The following is a 23,344-nucleotide window of genomic DNA, read 5'->3' as shown; positions in this document are numbered from 1 at the left end:
TCTTTAGAGTCAGTTATTGGAACTTTATTAGTTTCCTTTGGCTGTGTCATGTTTACCTGATTTTGTGATCCTTATTCCTTGCAGTGGAAACTGTGCGTTTGAATAAGTGGTCTCCTCTTCCAGGTTCACTTTGGCATCCAAAGACCTTTACAGTCTGTTAAGATTGAGGGTACTGGACAATTCAGCTGGTAGTGTCTGTGGGCAAGCAGGGCTTGCTATTGGGGTCTCTAGTTGGCAAGGACCCCCGCCTGTATTCTGAGGTCAGGAGGGTTGCCGCTGGCTGGGCTCCATAGTAGAATGGGCCTGTTCTATGGGCACAGTCAAGTGGGACTGCTGGGTGGGCTCCCTGATTGGGCAGGGGTGCTGGCTGTGCTCTGCAGTCAGGTGGGGCCACTCTCTGGGCTCTGCAATCACTTGTGGTCAGGTGAGGTGGCAAGCTGTGTTCCCTAAAAGAGTGATTCCAATGGTTGTACTCTGTGATTGGGCAGGGCTACAGCCTGGGCTCTGCAATCTCTTCTGATCTGATGGTGTCACTAGCTGTCCTCCATGTTTAAGTGGGTCTGCAGGCTGTGTCCCAGTGTAGGTCGGACCATAGCCTGAGCTTCACAATCAGGTAGACCACTGGCTGTGCTCTGCTGTTGGGTAAGGTCGCTGGCTGAGCTCTCTGGTTGGGAGAGGCCCCTAGGTGTAACCCACAGTTGGGTGGACTAGACACTGTGCTCTGTGGTCAGGCAGACTTGCTGTTCAGGTCCCCTTGTTGGGTGGGGGCACAGACTATGCTCCATAATTGGGTGGTGTCACTGACTGCGTTTGTCGGCTGGACAAGGCTGCAGGCTGTGTTCAGCAATTGGGCAGAGCCTTAGGTTGGGCTCTGCTATGAAGCAGGGATATAGGTAGGACTCCAGAGCTGGGTGGTACTGTAAGCAAGGATCGAGCCTGCCCAGGGTCACTGTTCAGGCTACTTGGTTATATGGGGCCAGAGGCTATTCTCAACAGTTGGCAGAGCTGCTGGCTTAGCTCCCTGCCCAAGCAGCACTGTATGATGGGCTCCACAGCTTCCCAGGTTCTCTGATCAGGCTTCCTGGTCTGCTTGGACTGAAAGCTACACTCAGCTTTGAACAGTGCTGCAAATTTGATTCTCTGCCCAGGAGAGGCTGTAGAACAGACTCCATCACTGGTATAGCTTGTTGTCTAGGGACCCAAATTAGACAGAACTGCCAACCAAGTTCCCTGGCCAGATGGGGCCACCAGCCTGGCTTTGTAGATGTTCAGAACCACTGGCTGGGATCTCTGTTTGATCAGTACTGCAAGTCCACTAAGATCTGAGCACTGGTTGCTGTAAGCCTATTCCCCTTTTCCATCTCTAGGCTCTATCTGATCTCCAGAGGTTGATCCCTACAGATTTCCCCCATCATCCCCAAGAGGTGAGATCTGATTGAGCTTCTCAGGAAACATACCACAATGCTGTGGGAGCTGGATGTCCACCTTGAGCGCTCTTTTTCCCACTGGAGAAATCTTAGGCCCAGGGGTGAGGGTAGCTCTGTATGGTACTGTTCCAGCCTGGAGGAAGGGCTATGCAGTCAGAGTGTAGCCACTCCTCTTACCCTTTTAATGCAGTCCTTTTCCATCTCTGTGGTCCAGAGCGGATGCTTCAGCATCATCTCTGGGTTCTAGGATTTTCACAGTGGTCTCTTGTCTATAGATAGTTGCTAGTTGGTCTTCTTGTGAGGGAGACTGAAGTTGGGAACAAACTATGTTACCATCTTGATGAAATCACTCTCCTAAAATAATCTTTATCATTCTTTTTCATATGTATTTCTCCAACAGAAGGACCTAGTTGGCTTTACTGATCTATAAAAAGAGTTTAACTTATTGAACTCATTCTTTGTTTTTCCCAGGTGGCTGAAAAAAAATCTCACCCTTGACAATTCCCATTATAACCGGAGAAGTAGACTTAAAATTATTCCAAATTTAAGGTTAGGCCGTTAATCAATACAGGATCAGAGATTGGCTGTGGGGGGTGCGGGGTTACAAATCTTCCCAGAAATCATACATCAGCTTTTATTAACAGAACATCATCTAAGTAATATAAAAAGTAAACTAAAAATCACATTAACCACTTTTGCTTTGTAGGAAATAACGTTACTAGTTATTTGAAAACTTCTACAAATGCTAATTATGTCTAAAAATGACCAACATTGAAAAACAAGGAAGATAAGTAAGTCTCATCATAAAATGATCAAGAGGCTAAGTGAAAACTAAGAAGTAATTGCACACCTATTTATTGGGCCTTTCTGCTCTCAACTCCTAAACTATCTTCTGAACTTCACTCTCTTTGTTCTCTCACCTACTCTCTATGGTGGATTTTCAGGAGGAGTCAAACATAATTCTCAAAAATATTAAAGCATGTACATATTTCAAGATATTACATAGAAAAAATAGTATGTGAGAACAGGGAGAAAAAGGTGTGCAGGAGAAGAAGTAATAGAAGACAGAAATTTGTCTGAAGAATCAAAAGAGCCCTAGAGTCTGATTTGTAAGTTTCTTATCTGATCAAACTAATAGTCTTTCAGTGGACTGAGTGATTGGTATAATTCATCTTGCCTTTAGCAAACATGCTGATGCTCTCTCTTGTAACACATTTATTACCAAGAAAAGAACATAATTGGTATCAGTGGGAATGCTTCTGGCTGCAAGTAACATCCCAAGACAGCTAACTTAAACACCAAGAAAAATGTGTTTACTCAAAAAGCAAGGAGTCCTGAGATGAGGTGGCTTTGACTTTCTATAGTTTCTATCTGCCATCTTCAGCCAGTTAGGTTTGTTCTTGACATCCATCCCATAATAGTTTCAAGAGGACTGCCATAGTTCCTGGCACCATAAGAAGACACCATAATATCTAGTGGTAGAAAAGCAACTGTTGTCCTATATGAATAATTATAAAAAGGAAGAAATCCTTTTCCTGAGGTCCCCAGCCTATTTCTCTGATGTCTCATTGGGAAGAACTGGACCCATTTGCCACCCACAATCCATTTGCCAATGACACAAATGAGATCTCCCTGATGGGAGGTGGGCTAATGAAGTTTATCCTTGAGCAACGTGGCAGATGGGTGAAGAGAGTTCTGCTGGGCAGGAAGAAAGGCTGAATATCTGTTAAATATGTTCCTATAATCTGGGCCAGTGTCTCTCAAACTTTAATTTCAATTTTGTTAAAATGCAGAATTTGATTGACAAATTAGAAAAGTGAGCAGAAATCCCAGATTATGGGCATCTCTGAAGCAGTGGGGTTTCTGCTCACTTTTCTAATTTGTCAAGGTCACTCTATAGTTACAAACTGAGAGAACAGGCAGAAATAAACAGGATGGTATTTAATAAGTACACCTGGGGAGAAAAATAATAAATAAACTGTACCAATAAAAGCCTGGGAATGGTGACAAATGCATATGTATGACAGAGTAAAAGGTCTCAGGGTCCCAGTGCTAGCAAGCTATTTTGAAATACTGCAGTGATGTTACAGTTATAAAACCAACCCTGCCTTTGGGATGCCTAACAACATATATATTATGTTCTGGGTTATAGAGTTTTGAAGGATAAAGATTTTGGCCCTCGCATGGCACCCAGAAGGGAACTGCAACGGACTAGGGACCAGTCACAAGGAAAGGATAAAGGAAGAGGACTCCTCCTTCTAGGAACACCAAAAGGCACACCTAAGCCAACTTCAGGGCTGGATATGTCCTGACTTGAGGGGGACAGCTGGCTGTTTGTCATCTTGACAGATAGCAAAAGTGAGCGGGATTCAATAGCAAGAATGACGGGTAAAAAGACCTCATCAGGATCCCTGAGGCCAGCCTAGCTTTTGAGTAGTCCCTTGTCTTTGGGCGCTTTGCTTAACTTCTCCAAGTCTCAAGTTCCTTGTTGTAAAATGAAGTAAACAACACCTTTCTTTCAGAGCTTAGTAAATGTTAGAGACAAATAGGAAATGTGTCTGGCCATAGTAGGTGCTTAATAAATGGGAATAGATATTATTGTAGTAATTTGTGATAAAAGGTTTAAATTAGATGGAGGTTCCTGTGCTGTATACAACAGGTGTCCTTAAAGAGCTACTGAAATAATAGTCCAGTGGTCACTGCACACCTGACCCCCAGGCATCACATGGAGGTCCGTTACCTCGTTACCTCCCTTACGGCTCCCTCCAGCGCCATAGCAGTGATATGAAAATGTGCTATCAACTCTTGGGGGAGGGAGTAGTGTTCTGTGAACACTGATCATTTCTCTGATCCCAGCCCCTTCCAATCCAACCAGCTCTTCCTTTTCCAACTTCCTTCTAAAGAAATGAGGGTGGCTGGGCTTCTTTCACAATAGAATTTTAACATTTAGCACATGTTATTTCATTGGTCTTCGTTAGTCATACAACTGAGCCAAGTTAAACCTGATGATTTTACTCCAAAACACTTTCACTATAAGAGTCCTCACGTCAGGCCTTGCTTTATGTATGCCCCAGGGTTTTGCAAATGTTTCCTAAATGTAAAATGGTTGCCTAGTGTGCCCTGCTTTCTCCTGGAATTCTGGCTACATTACATTTCTCTACTTGCAGTGCATTTAAAAACAAATAAAATAAAATAAGGCAGTATCTGTGCTTAGACTGGGTTCCATTTCCTTCAATGCTAATGAAAGGAGTTTAAGTTTTTTGCCTAAAACCTGCAATAAGTCCTCAGTGGAAGCTTCCTTCCTTAAAGGCAAGAGCTATAAAAGACTTTAAAATATATTTTCTTCTTTGTAGATAATGGCTTACATTTGAGTCTTCCTGCAGAGTGAAGAAAACCTCTAAATAGTCCTTGGAGACACATATGAACAGAAAGGCCATGGCATTTTGAACCGTCATTGCCTCCTTTACAATTACCCATATGACCTTTGGAGAAGCATCTCGGAGAAACACCTGGGATTGACAAGAAAGCTCGGCTGCTGAGCCTGGCTCCTGTCTGTAGATGCCACGACTGTTAAAATGGATTTTCAGCCATTCCTCAGACTGGGAGGTTAGGGCTTTAGCCTGATTTCAAAGAATACACATTTCAGAGCCAAAGCGCAATTCATTGTCCGATTATTACACATCAATCAACAATGCAAATCAATCTCTAAGAACACAACACAGTGGCATTTTTCAAATTTAGTAACGTGAACAAGGTAGTGAGAAATCGATGAGAAAAAGTAAAGCGTAGTAACACTCTTGCTGGGAATTCTTCATTTGAATTTCCTGAGAACATTCTTATATTGGAGCAGTTTAGAAATAATTCTATTTACAAGCAATAATTAATAATGATGATGGTATTTATGAAGATGATAATGAAAAGTGCAATAACATCTATTGAGCACTTACTATGTGTGAGACCCTGCACTAAGAACTTTATAGGTTTTATCTCATTTAATCTCACTTAATCCAGTGCAAGAATCCTGACAAATTTTAGGGTCATCATTAGGATAATACAGTTTTTCTTGATACTTAAATCTAGGACACAAGCACAACTCACCAGCCTCGAGGGCAAGGACTTTGCACTTCACCTTTTATGGCACCACACAGCACCTGGCATAGAAGAGATGCCACCAGTATTTGTTGAATGAATGAGGCAAGGTTGGCAAGATTTCAAAGTCATAAAAATCTGAATTAGTTTTATGAAACTAATGAACTTTGATAAAATACTTCAGTGCTACTACATCATTAAAAGTGATTACAGGGACTTCCCAGGTGGCTCAGCAGTTAAGAATCCACCTGCCAATGCAGGGGACACAGGTTCAATCCCTGGTCTGGGAAGATCCCACATGCTGTGGAGCAACTAAGCCCATGCACCACAACTACTGAGCCTGCGCTCTAGAGCCCGTGAGGCACAACTACTGAGCCCACGCACCTAGAGCCTGTGCTCTGCAACAAGAGAAGCCACCAATGAGAAGCCCGCACACCACAACAAAGAGTAGCCCCTGCTTGCTGCAACTAGAGAAAGCCTGTGTGCAGCAACGAAGACCCAACACAGCCAAAAAAATAATTAAAAATTAAAAAAATTTAAAAATGATTACAGATCTTCCTCAGCTTATGATGGAGTAATGTCCTGATAAACCCATCAGAATTTGAAAATATTGTAAGTCAAAAAATGCATCTACTACACCTAAACAACCAAACATCACAACTTAGCTCAGCCTAACTTAAGCATGCTTATAATGCTTACCTTAGCCAACAGTTGGGCAAAATCATCTAATACACAGCCTATTTTATAATAGTGTTGACTATCTCACATAATGTATTGAGTACTGTACTGAAAGTGAAAAACAGAATGGTTGTTTGGATCCAGAATGGTTCTAAGTGTATGGGCTGTTCACACTCGTGATTGCCTGGCTGACTGGGAGCTGCCCAGCATCAGAAGAGGGGATCACACCACATGTCGCTAGCCCAGGAAAAGATCAAATTTCAAAATTCAAGGCCCAGTTTCTACTGAATGCATACAGCTTTCACACCACTATAAAGCCCAAAATCATAAGTCAAACCATCGTAAGGCAGGACCATCTGTGCTACTTTATTTTCTAAATTCTTTATAATGAGGCTTTACTTTTTTTTTTTTTTTTAATCTTTTTATCAGGGGAAAGCACGACCGCAGTCCTCCACTACCACAAATCATGCAGTCGAGTTTCCCACATTCGGGGAAATCGCAGGGGTCAGCACATCCGGAGTGCAATGGATAAGCCTCGCCCTGGGAAAACCACCTTCGTGATCATGGTATCTCCCCTGCCAGGTAAGTATGGTTTTTACTTTTATAATCAAAAAGTAATCAAAGTTTATACAAATTTCAATTTGCAATGAAACATTTTTAGTTCTTGGATTATTTGATTACTGTTCATCTTTCTCAGGACAGAATGAGCTTATTGAAGCCAGGAACTATGTCTGCTTTGCTCATCACTTTATCTCAGCACATAGGACAGCACCTAATACATGGTGTTCAATAGTGAATGAATGAATGAATGAACAAATGGATCCCACTCATTCTTGCTTGAGTCAAAACTTCAGAGAAGTGTGGGAAGAGTTAGAACATATGGGTCCTTCATATCAAAGGACAAGAAATAACTGTCCCGTTGTTAACACACCCCCTACATCAGTTCAACATGAGTGGGAAAGAGAAGCAGACGTGAAGTGAGAAACAGAGCACACCCGACAACAACACTGTATCTAGAGTAGGGACTAGAGGAAAGACCAAAAATCACTTTGCAAAAGCACAGGGTCTGTTATGTCCCAAGACTGGTTCTGTGTGTCTGCGGATATGAAGGACACACAGCCACAGTGCAGCCGACCATCAATCTACTGGCATCTAACTGTGATGGGTTCAAAATGCAGACTCAGTCAGAACGGACTCTTTCATCAAAAAAGTGAAACTTTATTTGCAACGGACTCTCAGCCTACTACAAATTATCCTGATGGCTGTGTTTCCAGTCTTACCTGTTTCCAAACAAAGGATACAATATCAACTGTCACGTGCTTCCCCCATCCACGTGAAATTCCTGAGATGATAACCACCTTTCCTCATGCCTCCTGCTTCGTACCAGTCATGAGGCAACACTGCTTTATGAAGTCCTTAGAACTGCCTTAGTTCACTTCACCCTTAATAGAAGGGTAAAGACCTTGACTTGCAGTCATCATGATAACAATAGCTACTGTTTATTTAGTGCTTATATGCTAACCAACCACTGTGACAAGTGCTTGGCATACATTGTCTTCAATCCTTACAGCCTGGCTAGGTAGATATTAGTATTCTCACTTCATAGATAAAGAAACCAAAGCTCAGAGTATTACATAAATTGTTCACTATTGTACTCTTTTGTCAAGACGACTCCAAGACCTGAATTCTCCCACCATCCACTATACCCTATGTTCCTGCAAACACAGCACTCAATTGTCAGAGCCAACAATTGTATCCGGATGCTCTAAGTGACAGTGGAGAAATCAATCACTTAGCTACCCAGACTGCCCCCTCCATCTTTAGGCCTTCAGACAAAATTGCTTTTTCTTTTATGCCTAGTCAGCAGTTCTCTTAAAAAGTCAAAATCTCACCTTCTTTGTTGGCTTTCATTTTCTTGGCAATTCATTGTAGGGAAGGTGTTAGTTTGGGTAGAAAAGTTTAATTTTTAGGATCTCAGGAAATAGTGGATTTCCTTTCAAGGTCAAGGGAACAGCATGAACAAATGCAAAAACTTCCCAACAGAAGTACCATGACAGGTCCAGACCAACTAGAAGAAGGGATACTGGGAATCACAGGAAAGGGGCATTGGATGGGAAGATGGATTGGCAACTGCAAACACTAGTCAATATGAAATGTAGTTATATTTGGAAGTAACTGATACAGATTATTTTACTCCCCAAATTGGAAACGATAATTGACCTATGATCTGAAAATGATCAGTGCCTTCTTTCCGACGTGCATACTGCATTCAGAAAGTGTCTGTTCATTCTGTGCCTTCAGGACCATGAGTTCCCACCGTTTACATAGTGAATGTAAACAGTACATCTTCAGCACAGTGCTGAAGAGGAACAAAGGAGCAGCCTCTTACCAGTGGTCTTGGACTTGGTCTTGGTCTTGGTCTTAACAGAGACACCTTTTTGTCTATGCTAAATGCTTCACAAATTGATTGTTATAAGTATCAAAAAAAGAAATTCCTGAGAACCAGTTTACTTATCACTGACTTATGACAGAGAAACATTGACCCTATACATCAAAATAATTTTCCCTACACTTAGCTTCTGAATGACTTCCAAGGAACCACTCTCTTACAAAAAACAATTCCAACTCTGATTTGACTAGATAAGTCCAAAATATTCTGTTTGATATACACCAGGAGGTGGGAAGGGTAGAACTCTGGGAAACTTTCCAATATTTTTGTGAAAAAAATTTAATGAATACAAAGAATCATGAAATGCTAATTACACTGGGACAGCACTAAAGCCTCAAAATAGAAGTTTACTTTAAACACAGTTTTATACACCCATAGACACTTCTCAAATTTTCCCTTTTTAGCACATAATTAATTTCCTAATTAACTAATTACATATTTTAGCAGGCTTAAAGACTACAGGGGTTAAATACATAACTGTTTCATGGTTACTGTTATGGAAAAATGGTGTAATAAGGGTTGAGTTCTTCAAACATGTTTTTCATTTTTCCCTAAGAATATAATTCTGTGTGAGGCAGTGGCTTTATTACAAATGTAGGGGTAGGCGGACTGGGAACAAATCCCAAGTCTCTAATTTGAAAATCTAGCATTTCATAGATGGAGGTATAGTGTTTCCACATAACTGTACCTCTTGTTAACAAGAGTCTGTTTATTAACCACAGTTGACCACATGGTGTCTTGGGGGAAAAGGCAGTTTGTGTTCTGAAACTATTTCTGGATGTGCTCACGCATGTTCGGCTAACTGGTCTTGGGGTGGGGAGGCCAGCCTTGCTGCCCGTGAGATGAATGGGGGAGGTTATGACAGAAAGGGCATCTTTCTCCACAGAGATTTAGGCTGCCCCTAACTTTCCCATTCATTCACGAATTTATTCACTCATCAAAGTAATCATTCTTTCAGCAAATATGTATTGAGCCCATACTATACGCCAGGAAAAGAATTAGGCACTTTACATGTATTATGCATTTATTCAACATCCAGAACATTTTTCTTGAGCTCCTACAATGTGCCAGTGATGTTTTAGAAACTGGTAAACAGGGTAAACATGGCTTTTACCCTCATAAACCTTTGGGGATTTTTTTGGGGGGGGGGTGGGGGTCATTTGGGTTCCAGATTTTGTGGGGCCTGAGGTTTATACAATTTTGAAGTCCTTTTTACCAAAAAGAAGATGCATTTATAAAAACTGGTCTGTCCAAGTGTAGGCCCTGAAGCTGAAGCTTTATTAACTTCAGGGGAAATCTGCCTGTGGGCTCTGCTTGCTGACATCTCCTATTTCATAGTCTACGTTTGTGTCTCCCAACCAGGTAGGTTGCCAACCATTGGAAATTTACTTTTTTGGGGACTTAAAAGCATTTAAGTTTTTCAGAGTCTTTTAATAAGTGCAAATTCTCTTAAATGAGATCACAGCTTAAGGTGTTATTATTTGGCTAGTAGGTGCCAAATAAACACTGAAGTAGTTAATTAATTAAAGGTGTAAACAGAAGCCTTGTTAGCCGGGCAGAGAGTGGAAAAGTGAAGGGGAAGGGAGTTTCAGGGGCACCCACTGAAAACAATAGGGGTTGAGAAGGCAGGTGTGTGCAAAGTATGAACTGTTTTCCTTACAAATCTCTCTGGGGTCTGGCTGCCCAAGATTGACAAAGTTGCATCAAAGTCCTCAGTATTATAGCGACAGCTGCTACAGCAAATCCTAAAGGACAGGAAGGTGGCCCCAGAGCCTATGACAAATCTCCTCTGGGGACAATTGCAGAACAGATAATCATTCTAATGATTATCCAATCTTATTTCTTTTTTCCTTTTCTGTAATTTAATTTTAATTTTTTTGAATTTCATTTTTTTTAAATACAGCAGATTATTAGTTATTTATTTTATACATATAAGTGCATATATGTCAATCCCAATCTCCCAATTCGTCCCACCACCACCGCCCTGCCCCCCCCCCTTTCCCCCCTTTGGTGTCCATACGTTGTTCTCTACATCTGTGTCTCTATTTCTGCCTTGCAAACCGATTCATCTGCACCATTTTCTAGATTCCACATATATGCGTTAGCATGCAGTACTTGTTTTTTCTCTTTCTGACACACTTCACTCTGTATGACAGCCTCTAGGTTCATCTACGTCTCTACAAAATGACCAGTTTCATTCCTTTTTATGGCTGAGTAATATTCCATTGTATATATATACCACAACTTCTTTATCCATTGCTCTCCTGATGGACATTTATGTTGTTTCCATGACCTGGCTATTGTAAACAGTGCTGCAAAGAACATTGGGGTGCATGTGTCTTTTTGAATTATGGTTTTCTCTGGGTATATGCCCAGTAGTGGGATTGCTGGGTCATATGGTAATTCTATTTTTAGTTTTTTAAGGAACCTCCATACTGTTCTCCATAATGGCCGTATCAATTTACATTCCCACCAACAGTGCAAGAGGGTTCCCTTTTCTCCACACCCTCTCCAGCATTTGTTGTTTGTAGATTTTCTGCTGATGACCATTCTGACTGGTGTGAGGTGAAAACTCACTGTAGTTTTGATTTTCACTTCTCTAATAATTAGTGATGTTGTGCCTCTTAGCCATCTGCATGTCTTCTTGGAGAAATATCTGTTTAGGTCTTCTGCCATTCTTTGCTTGGGTTGTTTGTTTTTTTAATATTGAGCTGCATGGGCTGTTTATATATTTTTGGAGATTAATCCTTTGTTGATTCATTTGCAAATATCTTCATTCTGAGGGTTGTCCTTTCGTCTTGTTTATAGTTTCCTTTGCTGTGCAAAGCTTTTAAGTTTCATTAGGTTCCATTTGTTTATTTTTGTTTTTATTTCCATTATTCTAGGAGGTGGGTCAAAGAAGACCTTGCTGTGATTTATGTCAGAGTGTTCTACCTATGTTTTCCTCTAAGAGTTTTACAGTGTCCGGTCTTATATTTAGGTCTCTAATCCATTTTGATTTTATTTTTGTGTATGGTTTTAAGGAGTGTTCTAATTTCATTATGTTACATATAGCTATCCAGTTTTTGCAGCACCACTTATTGAAGAGACTGTCTTTTCTCCATTGTATATCTTTGCCTCCTCTGTCATAGATTAGTTGACCATAGGTGCGTAGGTTAATCTCCGGGCTTTCTATCCTGTTGCATTGATCTATATTTCTGTTTTTGTGCTAGTACCATATTGTCTTGATTACTGTAGCTTTGTAGTAAAGTCTGAAGTCAAGGAGTCTGATTCCTCCAGCTCCAATTTTTTCCCTCAAGATTGCTTTGGCTCTTCGGGGTCTTTTGTGTCTCCATACAATTTTAAGATTTTTTGTTACAGTTCTGTTAAAAATCCATTGGTAATTTGATAGCAATTGCATTGAATCTGTAGATTGCTTTGGGTAGTGTAGTCATTTTCACAATATTGATTCTTCCAATCCAAGAACATGGTATACCTCTCCATCTGTCTGGGTCATCTTTGATTCCTTTCATCAGTGTCTGATAGTTTTCTGAGTACAAGTCTTTTACCTCCTTAGGTAGGTTTATTCCTAGGTATTTAATTCTTTTTGTGGCAATGGTGAATCTGATTGTTTCCTTAGTTTCTCTTTCTGATCTTTCGTTGTTAGTGTATAGGAACACAAGAGATTTCTGTGCATTAATTTTGTATCCTGCAACTTTACCAAATTCATTGATTAGCTCTAGTAGTTTTCTGGTGGCATCTTTAGGATTATCTATGTATAGTATCATGTCATCTGCAAACAGTGACAGTTTTACTTCTTCTTTTCCAATATGTATTCCTTTTATTTCTTTTTTTCTTCTCTGATCGCCACGGCTAACACTTTCAAAATTATGTTGAATAAGAGTGGCAAGAGTGGACATCCTTGTCTTGTTCCTGATCTTAGAGGAAATTCTTTCAGTTTTTAACCATTGAGAATGATGTTTGCTGTGGGTTTTTCATACATGGGCTTTATTATACTGAGGTAGGTTCCCTCTATGTCCACTTTCTGGAGAGTTTTTATCATAGATAGGTATTGAAATTATGTCAAAACCTTTTTCTACATCTATTGAGATGATCATATGGTTTTTATTCTTCAATTTGTTAATATGGTGTATCACATTGATTGATTTGCGTGTACTGAAGAATCCTTGCATCCCTGGGGTAAATCCCACTTGATCATGGTGTAGGATCCTTTTAATGTGTTGTTGGATTCTGTTTGCTAGTATTTTGTTGAGGATTTCTGCATCTATGTTCATCAGTGATATTGGTCTGTAATTCTCTTTTTTTGTAGTATCTTTGGTTTTGGTATGAGGGTGATGGTGGCCTTGTAGAATGAGTTTGGGAGTGTTCCTTCCTCTGCAATTTTTTTGGAAGAGTTTGAGAAGGATGAGTGTTAGCTCTTCTCAAAATATTTGATAGAATTCACCTGTGAAGCCATCTGGTCCTGGACTTTTGTTTGTTGGAAGATTTTTAACCATAGTTTCAATTTCATTACTTGTGATCACTCTGTTCATATTTTCTATTTCTTCCTGGTTCAGTCTTGGAAGGTTAAATCTTTCCAAGAATTTCTCCATTTCTTCCAGGTTGTCCATTTTATTAGCATAGAGTTGCTTGTAGTAGTCTCTTAGGATGCTTTGTATTTCTGCAGTGTCTGTTGTAACTTCTCCTTTTTCATTTTTAATTATACTGATTTGAGTCCTCACCCTCTTTTTCTTGATGAATCTGGCTAATGGTTCATCAATTTTGTTTATCTTCTCAAAGAACCAACTTTTAGTTTTATTGATCATTGCTATTGTTTTCTTTGTTTGTATTTCACTTATTTCTGCTCTGATCTTTATGATTTCTTTCCTTCTACTAATTTTGGGTTTTGTTTGTTCTTCTTTCTCCAGTTCCTTTGGTGTAAGATTAGATTGTTTATTTGAGGTTTTTCCTGTTTCTTGAGGTAGGATTGTACTGCTATAAACTTCCCTCTTAGAACTGCTTTTGCTGCATTCCATAGGTTTTGGAGCGTTGTGTTTCATTGTCATTTGTCTCTAGGTATTTTTTGATTTCCTCTTTGATTTCTTCAGTGATCTCTTGGTTATTTAGTAATGTATTGTTTAGCCTCCATGTGTTTGTTTTTTTTTACGTTTTTTTCCCTGTAATTCATTTCTAATCTCATAGCGTTGTGGTCAGAAAAGATGCTTGATATGATTTCAATTTTCTTAAATTTACTGAGGCTTGATTTGTGACCCACGATGTGATCTATCCTGGAGAATGTTCCGTGCACACTTGAGAAGAACGTGTAATCTGCTGTTTTTGGATGGAATGTCCTATATATATCAATTAAATCTATCTGGTCTATTGTGTCATTTAAAGTTTCTGTTTCCTTATTTATTTTCATTTTGGATGATCTGTCCATTGGTGTAAGTGAGGTGTTAAAGTCCCCCACTATTATTGTGTTACTGTCAATTTCCTCTTTTATAGCTGTTAGCAGTTGCCTTATGTATTGAGGTGCTCCTATGTTGGCTGCATATATATTTATAATTGTTATATCTTCTTCTTGGATTGATCCCTTGATCATTATGTAGTGTCCTTCCTCGTCTCTTGTAACATTGTTTATTTTAAAGTCTATTTTATCTGATATGAGTATAGCTACTCCAGCTTCTTTTGATTTCCATTTGCATGGAATACCTTTTTCCGTCCCCTCACTTTCAGTCCGTATGTGTCCCTAGGTCTGAAGTGGTCTCTTGTAGACAGCATATAGCTGGTCTTGTTTTTGTATCCGTTCAGCAAGCCTGTGTCTTTTGGTTGGAGCATTTAATCCATTCACGTTTAAGGTAATTACGATATGTATGTTCCTATGACCATTTTCTTAATTGTTTTGGGTTTGTTTTTGTAGGTCCTTTTCTTCTCTTGTGTTTCCCACTTAGAGAAGTTCCTTTAGCATTTGTTGTAGAGCTGGTTTGGTGGTGCTCAATTCTCTTAGCTTTTGCTTGTCTGTAAAGCTTTTGATTTCTCCATCAAATCTAAATGAGATGCTTGCCAGGTAGAGTAATCTTGGTTGTAGCTTCTTCCCTTTCATCACTTTAAGTATATCATGCCACTCCCTTCTGGCTTGTAGAGTTTCTGCTGAGAAATCAGCTGTTAACCTTATGGGAGTTCCCTTGTATGTTATTTGTCATTTTTCCCTTGCTGCTTTCAATAATTTTTCTTTGTCTTTAATTTTTGCCAATTTGATTACTATGTGTCTTGGCATGTTTCTCCTTGGGTTTATCCTGTATGGGACTCTCTGTGCTTCCTGGACTTAGGTGGCTATTTCCTTTCCCATGTTAGGGAAGTTTTCAACTATAATCTCTTCAAATATTTTCTCTGGTCCTTTCTCTCTCTCTTCTCCTTCTGGGACCCCTATAATGCGAATGTTGTTGCATTTAATGTTGTCCCAGAGGTCTCTTAGGCTGTCTTCATTTCTTTTCATTCTTTTTTCTTTAGTCTGTTCCGCAGCAGTGAATTCCACCATTCTGTCTTCCAGGTCACTTATCCGTTCTTCTGCCTCAGTTATTCTGCTATTGATTCCTTCTAGTGTAGTTTTCATTTCAGTTATTGTATTGTTCATCTCTGTTTGTTTGTTCTTTAATTCTTCTAGGTCTTTGGTAAACATTTCTTGCATCTTCTCGATCTTTGCCTCCATTCTTATTTGAGGTCCTGGATCATCTTCACTATCATTATTCTGAATTCTTTTTCTGGAAGGTTGCCTATCTCCACTTCATTTAGTTGTTTTTCTGGGGTTTTATCTTGTTCCTTCATCTGGTATATAGCCGTCTGCCTTTTCATCTTGTCTGTCTTTCTTTGAATGTGGTTTTTCTTCCACAGGCTGCAGGATTGTAGTTCTTCTTGCTTCTGATGTCTGCCCTGTGATGGATGAGGCTATCTAAGAGGTTTGTGCAAGCTTCCTGATGGGAGGGACTGGTGGTGGGTAGAGCTGGGTGTTGCCCTGGTGGGCAGAGCTCAGTAAAACTTTAATCTGCTTTCTGCTGATGGGTGGGGCTGACTTCCCTCCCTGTTGGTTGTTTTGGCCTGAGGCGAACCAGCACTGGAGGCTACAGGCTCTTTTCTGGGGCTAGTGACGGACTCCGGGAGGGCTTATGCCAAGGAATACTTCCCAGAACTTCTGCTGCCAGTGTCCTTGTCCCTGCGGTGAGCCACAACCGCCCCCCGCCTCTGCAGGAGACCCTCCAGCACAAGGAGGTAGGTCTGGTTCAGTCTCCTATGGGGTCACTGCTCCTTCCCACTGGGTCCTGATGTGCACACTACTTTGTGTGTGCCCTCCAAGAGTGGAGTCTCTTTTTCCCCCAGTCCCTTTGAAGTCCTGCAATCAAATCCCACTAGCCTTCAAAGTCTGATTCTCTGGGCATACCTCTCCCATTGTTGGACCTCCAGGTTGGGAAGCCTGATGTGGGGCTCAGAACCTTCACTCCAGTGGGTGGACCTCTGTGGTATAAGTGTTCTCCAGTTTGTGAGTCACCCACCCAGCAGTTATGGGATTTGATTTTATTGTGATTGTGCCCCTCCTACCATCTCACTGTGGCTTCTCCTTTGTCTTTGGTTGTGGGGTATCTTTTTTGGTGAGTTCCAGTGTCTTCCTGTCGATGATTGTTATCAGTTAGTCATGATTCCAGTGCTCTCATAAGAGGGAGTGCACGTCCCCATATCCTGCCATCTTGAACCATTCTCCTGCTCCTTTTTGATATACATCAACCGTGATTTTCCAATCTTGACTATAACTTTATTCCAAAAAATTACCTTTAGAGCCAGACAATATTTATCATTAGTTAGCCATTTCACCTTAAAATGTACTTATCTGTTTACTTTTCAGTTAGAAACAATACATGGATCTCAACCAGCCACAGGCAGCCACAGGGAGATGGGTGGATGGGGGAGGAGGTGGGGGGGTGGCAGCTAAAGAATGCGTGAATGGAAGTCTGGGAGAGGATGAGACAGGGTCAGACCCCAAGGGAAAGCCTTGTCCAAGCACAGGAAGAGAAAGGTAAATGGAGACATGTTGGCTTGGCTAGCCTGTGTAGTCAGACCCTCTGCATGAGGAAGAATCATGGACGTGCTCTGTGGGAAGGTTCAATAGTGAACATTGTTATCTATGTCCTGTGGAGAACTGTGAAAGCAGTGATTTATAATCTGACAAAAATAATTTAACATATATAAGAAGCTCCCATCTGAACCGCATATTCAGTCAAGAGGATTTGCAAATGAATGCTGTTGACAATTTTACCACCCTCCTCCATTCAGAGGAGGCTGATGGAAATCTTGTGGTTCTGGAGTTTTAAGGGAGATAATTCAGAAGGCATTCCTCTTCTGAGGAGACAATGAGCAGAAAGAAAAAAATCAGTTCTATTATGGTCTGATGCTTCCTGTTTCCCAAGGTCTGGAGGGAAGGCATTTTTTCTGGGGAGTTCATGGGTGGAGATTCCGGCTGCTATCTTGGCCATGACCCTGAGGGAAACATGGTCACTCATTCATTTACTTTTTCAATAGTTAATTCATTCCCTCAATCATAACCCTTAAGATTTCTAGATTCTCATAGTCTGATCCCTATACTCATGCAGAGAAACAGTTCAAACAGGAGGGAAGGAAGGAAGGGAGGGAGGGAGAGAGGGAGGGAGGATAGAAAGAGAGAAGGAAGAGGAAAGAGGATTCCCAATTTATATTTAAATACAACTTTAATTTGGAAGAATTTTAATCTTTCAAAGGTGTTTCTTGAAAGATACCACCAATATCAGAAGTCTCAATAATCATCTTGTACTCCATTTCTTCTGTTTTCTACCAGTTTTCTGAAATCCTACACTGCTCTTGGATACCTCCTTCTCAAACAGAACACATCAAATGAAACAAATCTAAAACTCTCCCTCCTCTATCTTCACATCTCAGCCTCTCCCCATCTCTTTCTCTATCCTCTCTCACTAACTTCCCACACTCACCTCCCACCTTCTGATTTTTGTTTGTTTGTTCTGCCCAGTTTCCAAGTCCAAAGGAGAAAAGCCTAGAAATCTGTTCATGGGAGGGGGCAGACAGAGGGAGAGGATAGTGGCCTCCCCCGGGAGTTAGGTCAGAGGTGGGATGCTCATAAGTGAATGTCTGACACTGTTCCATGTTCACTACATACCCTGGACAAAAGTTTTGAGATCCTATTTTGTGCCAGGCATCATGCCAGGCTCTGTGGACACAAAGGTAGCCAAAGTGCTGTCCCTGACCTCCAGAAACTGAGCAATCTGCTGCAGCAGTCAGAAAAACAAACAGCAAATTACAATGCTCTGAGATAAAGTCTCTTCCAGATTTGAGCACAGAACTTTGGGGTCTCTGGAGGTTGGGGGGGAAGGGGTCGAGTTCCCAGGAGGCATGGGAGAGCTTCTGAGTTGAGGTAACCTCTGAACCACGGTTATGAGGAGTTCGCCTGGTAGGGGTGGGGACGCAGAGGGGAGAGGAATAGAAGGACAGTTCTGCACACAGACATGTGAGGGACCCTGAAGGATAGAGAGATTTCCACTGAGGCCCTCGCATGGCCTTGCTCCCACTACTATCTCTTCTTTGCCATTGTCTCTAGCATATGCCTTTAGCCCCTACCTGTCTCTCTCCACCTCTCCTAATAAAATTCAAATTGTTCAAACAATGGCTGCTAATCCCCAAAACAACCCCTCCCTCTTCCTGCTAAAGCTATAAACACTCCACCCTGCTTCTCCAGTTAGAATCTCTGCCCAGCCTTCTCATGCCCTGCTACCCTAGAATAAAACAGAGGCTCACACTAACGGTGCTCTTGCTAGTGGTTGATTTTCTTCCATAGAGAACAGCACAGAGGCAGACCCAGATATCCCATTTGTGTAACCGTGAGTAGTTCTGTGCGGGTGAGCCAAAAAGTTGGGGATGCGAACAAGCGTGGTGGGTGACAGGGTCTTTGAGGTGACCAAGAGACAGCCAGATTATGGCCAGCCTTGAAAACCATCTTCAGGATTTGAGGCTTGGTACAGAGGACCGTGGATTCGTCTAAGGGATCCATTGGGGATCCGTTAAAACAAGAAGCAAGTGGCATGGAATTGAGACGTGGAAAATTTATGGTTCTGAGGATGGGCTGGAGAGGAAGGGAAACAGAGGCAGGGAGCACAGGTAGGAGGTAACTGAAGCTCTCCAGGTGAGAGGAGAAGGCATCTTGACACTGCCTTTCCCCACCTGGGTGGTGAGGATGCCATTGGGGACTCTGGCCAAAACCTGCTTACGGTAGTCAGCAAGAGTGTCATCCTCGCTCCTCTAACTGTATAATCTTTATCTGCCTGATTACACAGGAGAGGCTCTTTAATCATCAGCACAACATATGGCACATGGTAAGTATTCAATGGAAGTTCATTGCCTGGAATTGAAATATTTTGGAAGCTACCAAGGCCTCAGGTTTATTTAGGTGAACGGCACTATGAAAATATACCGTCCCCAGAACCTGAAGAAACTTGTATCTTTTCACTTCCTCTTGCTGTGATAAAGGAACATTTCAATAGCAACAAAACTTTTCAAATCAACACAATGTTTTTGTGACAGTGCGCAATTCCAGCTTATGAATTTTTTTTTTTTTTTTTTTTTTTAGTTTATTAAGAGATGTTAAAAAAAAAAAGTTACCCACATTTTCCAGTTCTGCCACCATCTGGGCAAACAATGTAAATATTTACAAGCAAAGTCTTAAGGTGAAGATGTAGGTTCCGCAGTATTTTGAAACCTGATAGTGTCGCTTTTCACAATGGCCTGTGGTTTCCCTCCATTGTGCTTCCTTACAAAGCCTTTGAACAAGCATGTGACACACTCAGGGAGTGTTAGCAGATGCTAAAACATTTTATTAGCTGATTTATTAAGCTATTGAGGGTCATTCTTTGAAAAATGGAGAGAGAAATCCAGACACAACAGAAGTTAGAGAAATCAGAAATCAACCTTTGGAACAATGGTAGCTAGTCACTTGTTTTCTCCTTGTTAACATACCAAGGTAATTCAAAACAGATCGATGTCTGTGTGAATGCTTATAGCCTTTTTTTTTTTCTTTCCAGTGAGAGAAGGTTCAGAAAAAGTAGAAGAAAAAAAAAAAGGAAAGAAAGCAAGAGAGAGAGAGAGAGAGGAGGGAGGGAGGAAGAGAAGAGAGTACAGTGGTACAGTGCCGTTGGCATATATACAGGAACTACAAATTTAACTGGAACCTGCTTGTGATTTGTCCCTCTTCAGATCTGCTATTAAGAAGCAACTTTATTTCTACATGCAGCTAAAATTACATAGAAAAACTGAGTCACATGATAACATCCTTATCTAAACATCTTGATAGAAGGAAGATTGCCAAGAAAGGATGGCTTATGGTTTAGGTGGAGTGGGACGGGTCAATATGTGGCTGGATTTGAGGGGCACAGGGAAGACATCTCAAAATTTCCTCATCGGATGGCTGGAAGTTAGCATCTCTTCTTTCAGGTAATGCATTTACCTTCTCTGGGTCCCATTTTCAGATACAACTGGTCCTGGAAAAGTGAATGGAAGCAAGTCGCTCCCCGTTTAGTGTGAATGTGTTTTTACTATGTCCTCCTTAGGACAGGCAAACTAAAGCATGATGAGAAAACTGGGACCAGGGAACCAGAGGAGGGCAGGGTGATTGGATGGCCACTGTTTTCCACCTCTTCCCTGCAATTCTTCAGCGACGGAAGAGATCAACTACATTCACTTTACAATTTTCCCAGGTTCTGCTGTTGCCGAAGAACATCGCAATCTGACTGTTAATTCACAGAGTGATTTTCATTTACAGTATATAAACTATAACATGTTAATAATTGGAAGGAACTCTACTAACTGACCTTTTAGAATCCCACCAGCTTATAAACCATCAAATATCTGATTGAAAACAGTCCACAATCTGGCTTTTCTTAAAATACTACGTTTTATTTTGAACTTCCTTTTCATTACAAGAGCCACCTTCCATTAATATTCGCAAAGCAAAAAGGCGCTATCAGAGGAAACAGGAAGAAGCAGAAATTCTGTCAGCCAGATTGGCCTAACCTTGACTTTGTTGTGCAAAGTATGGGCTCTCAGAGGCCTGTTCATTTTGTGGGAGCCAAATCTATTGCTTATAAGCCTCTGCCATTTAAAAAGTCATGATGGGCAGTTCACGCTGCTCATTAATACTCAAGCAATTGTTGATATTTGTTCTGGATTTCAACATCTAATTAAAGCTGAGTGGCTAGATTTGCATACAATAAACAATAGAAGTGACTTGCATCCTCAGTCCCACAGGCATAATCAGCTTCACCATACAGTATCATTAAAACTCGCATGCTAATTATAGCTAATTGGTCCCTGTAAATAGAAGCCTTTTCATTCAGCATATAGACTTTCTTTCAAAAGCCCAAATCCTGCTATTCATCTAAAAAGACCCAAGATGCTTAAGTCACCTTAAAAGAAAAATTGTTCAGGAAAGATTCTGTGTGTGTGTGTGTGTGTGTGTGTGCGTGTGTGTGTGTGTGTGTTTCCCCAAGATACAAAAAAATCTGGGTTTCTTTATTGAAAGGATTCAGATCCTCAGTCAAAGCAAAGCAATTTGTTTTAACCTACTAATTAATTGTACTTGTTGGTAAAATATGAAATTGCCCAATTAGAAATGAATAAAATAAGCATTCATAGTTTGGGGGGATTAAACAAATATTATTAATAGATTAAATCCTGGAGTGGCCCTTTTGAAATTGTTCTCTAATTAATCCTAAAGGACCACATGAAAAGTGAAATATTGGACAGCTTTGATATGGAAAACCAAACTGGCTTTCTCCAAAATCAATGCTAAATACTATAAATCTAATGATCAATTGTCAACAGTCAAAAAAAAAAAAAAAGGCTAAAATAAATGCTGTATATAAATGGATTACTAGAGCAACACCTCATTTATTTTGTATTTAGAGCTCCCCTGTTTTGCTGCTGCATTAAACTGAGCCTGGAAATTTCTAACCACGGCAGCTCATACAGCAAGGCCAAGAGATTGAGGTGTGGTCATTATTTTACCACTACCTTGGAAATAATACTAAAAAAGATTGAATAACCCCGTGGCCCATAGTTTATTACCCACTGGGAAAGCTCAGCTATAAAAGAGATTTTAAATTAACAAACATTTCTGGATGTGACTTGTTTTGTAAAAAGAAAATTGATATCAGAGAGAAATGTGAAGCCAAGTAAACAATATATTTTTTAACAGCAGAAATCGTTTAGACAAAAAAGCGTTTCAAGAGAGATTCCATTCCATTTTGCTCCATCCTGGTGCTTTCCCTTCTCTGCCTGCAACCTAAGAAGGAAAGTTGTAGATGATGCTTCTTTCAGATTCACCTTGCTCAGCCAGTGAGATGGTAGATGGTGATGGCTCCCAGATTACATTTCATGTCTGGGGTAAGAGAGGAAAGGAATGGAAGAGAACAAAAGAAAACGGGGAGAGAAAAAGCTCCTGGAGTAAAGAAGGGAATTTCAGGGGTGTGGCTAATAATTAGAGGCTCTGCTCAGTTTTAGTGTCTGGGTAGATCCCGATCTCTATCTTCTGCTTTCATTATCCTGGGCATTTCTTTCTAAAAGAGTTTTAAGTCACTGACATATGAATTTATGACTTTAAAAACAACTAATGTATGACTTCATGCCAGTACACAGATGATTTGATTTTCTGACTTTTTAAAAACCACCACCACAACAAATACAATAAAGTATCAAGTAAAGATCTCTCATACATTGGCCCTTGGTCACAGTGATTCATCTGTCCCACAAGTAAATATAAAACTGCTCAAGAAATGGCACTTAGAGTTCACCTATTTCTCCCTTCCTTTTACCTGTCACTGCCCCTCCAACCCCCTCCTCCCCAAAGACTTTGTCTTACTGGACATTTTCTCCTCGTTTATAGAAGGTTTATCTCAGATGTTTTTCTCTCCTTAACTTTCCTTGACTTGGAATCCCACTGGTCTTCCTCTCTCCCACATTCTATTGTGCCCGAATTTTTTTATTAATAAAAAAATATGCAAGACTTAAAAAATAAGGCAAAAGATGGGCAGCACAAGGCCACACAGGGGCAAAGACTCACTGAAGAATCATCTAGGAGAATGTGTTTTGCTCAACTCACTGATTACTATTGTGAAAAGATCGCAAACATAGTGAGGTTACACACTAATTTGTAGATTTTTATTCAGGAGAGACACAATGTATATCTGGGAAAAATGATAATTCTAAAAATTATGCTTTATTGCTCTGTAGGAAATTAACTACTTTTGTATCTAACCTAGCAATCTTATCTTAATATCCCTTTATTAAGTTGCCTATAAATATCTAGCTCCACGAATGCTCTTTGAATTGGTTCTATCATCTTGCTGGTTCTCTCATTAACTGATGAGGTGAACAAAATCTTTGACACTTTAATATTTATGTGGAAATCATAGTTTTAACAGTTTGAATATTATACTTTGGCAGAATCAATTTTATTTACATACTTTTATTACTTATATTGCTTAATCAACTGGCTTTACTTTTCAGTTATACAGTTGACCCTCCATCCCAAGGGTTCTGCATCTGCAGATTCTACCAATCGTGGATCAAAAATATTCGAAAAAAAATTACATAAAGTTCCAATGAACAAAACTTAAATTTGACATGTGCAGGCAAA

The 23,344-nt window shown here is 40.5% G+C and overlaps 1 protein-coding gene and 1 non-coding gene across 2 annotated transcripts in view; both read right to left on the bottom strand.

The window, feature by feature from the left end:
• The window catches only part of MACROD2 (mono-ADP ribosylhydrolase 2), a 1,985,747-nt gene that overhangs the window by 759,612 nt on the left and 1,202,791 nt on the right, over positions 1-23,344 (bottom strand). The gene's annotated exons all lie outside the window — the stretch shown is intronic.
• LOC118882114 lies at positions 6,621-6,784 on the bottom strand. The gene has a single exon (XR_005016669.1). It is a non-coding gene; the product is annotated as a U1 spliceosomal RNA (small nuclear RNA).

Source organism: Balaenoptera musculus, chromosome 15 (assembly GCF_009873245.2).
Source record: "Balaenoptera musculus isolate JJ_BM4_2016_0621 chromosome 15, mBalMus1.pri.v3, whole genome shotgun sequence".
NCBI lineage: Eukaryota > Metazoa > Chordata > Mammalia > Artiodactyla > Balaenopteridae > Balaenoptera > Balaenoptera musculus.
The sequence above is the reverse complement of the archived record's forward strand: the minus strand, read 5'-3'. Positions and strand labels throughout refer to the sequence as shown.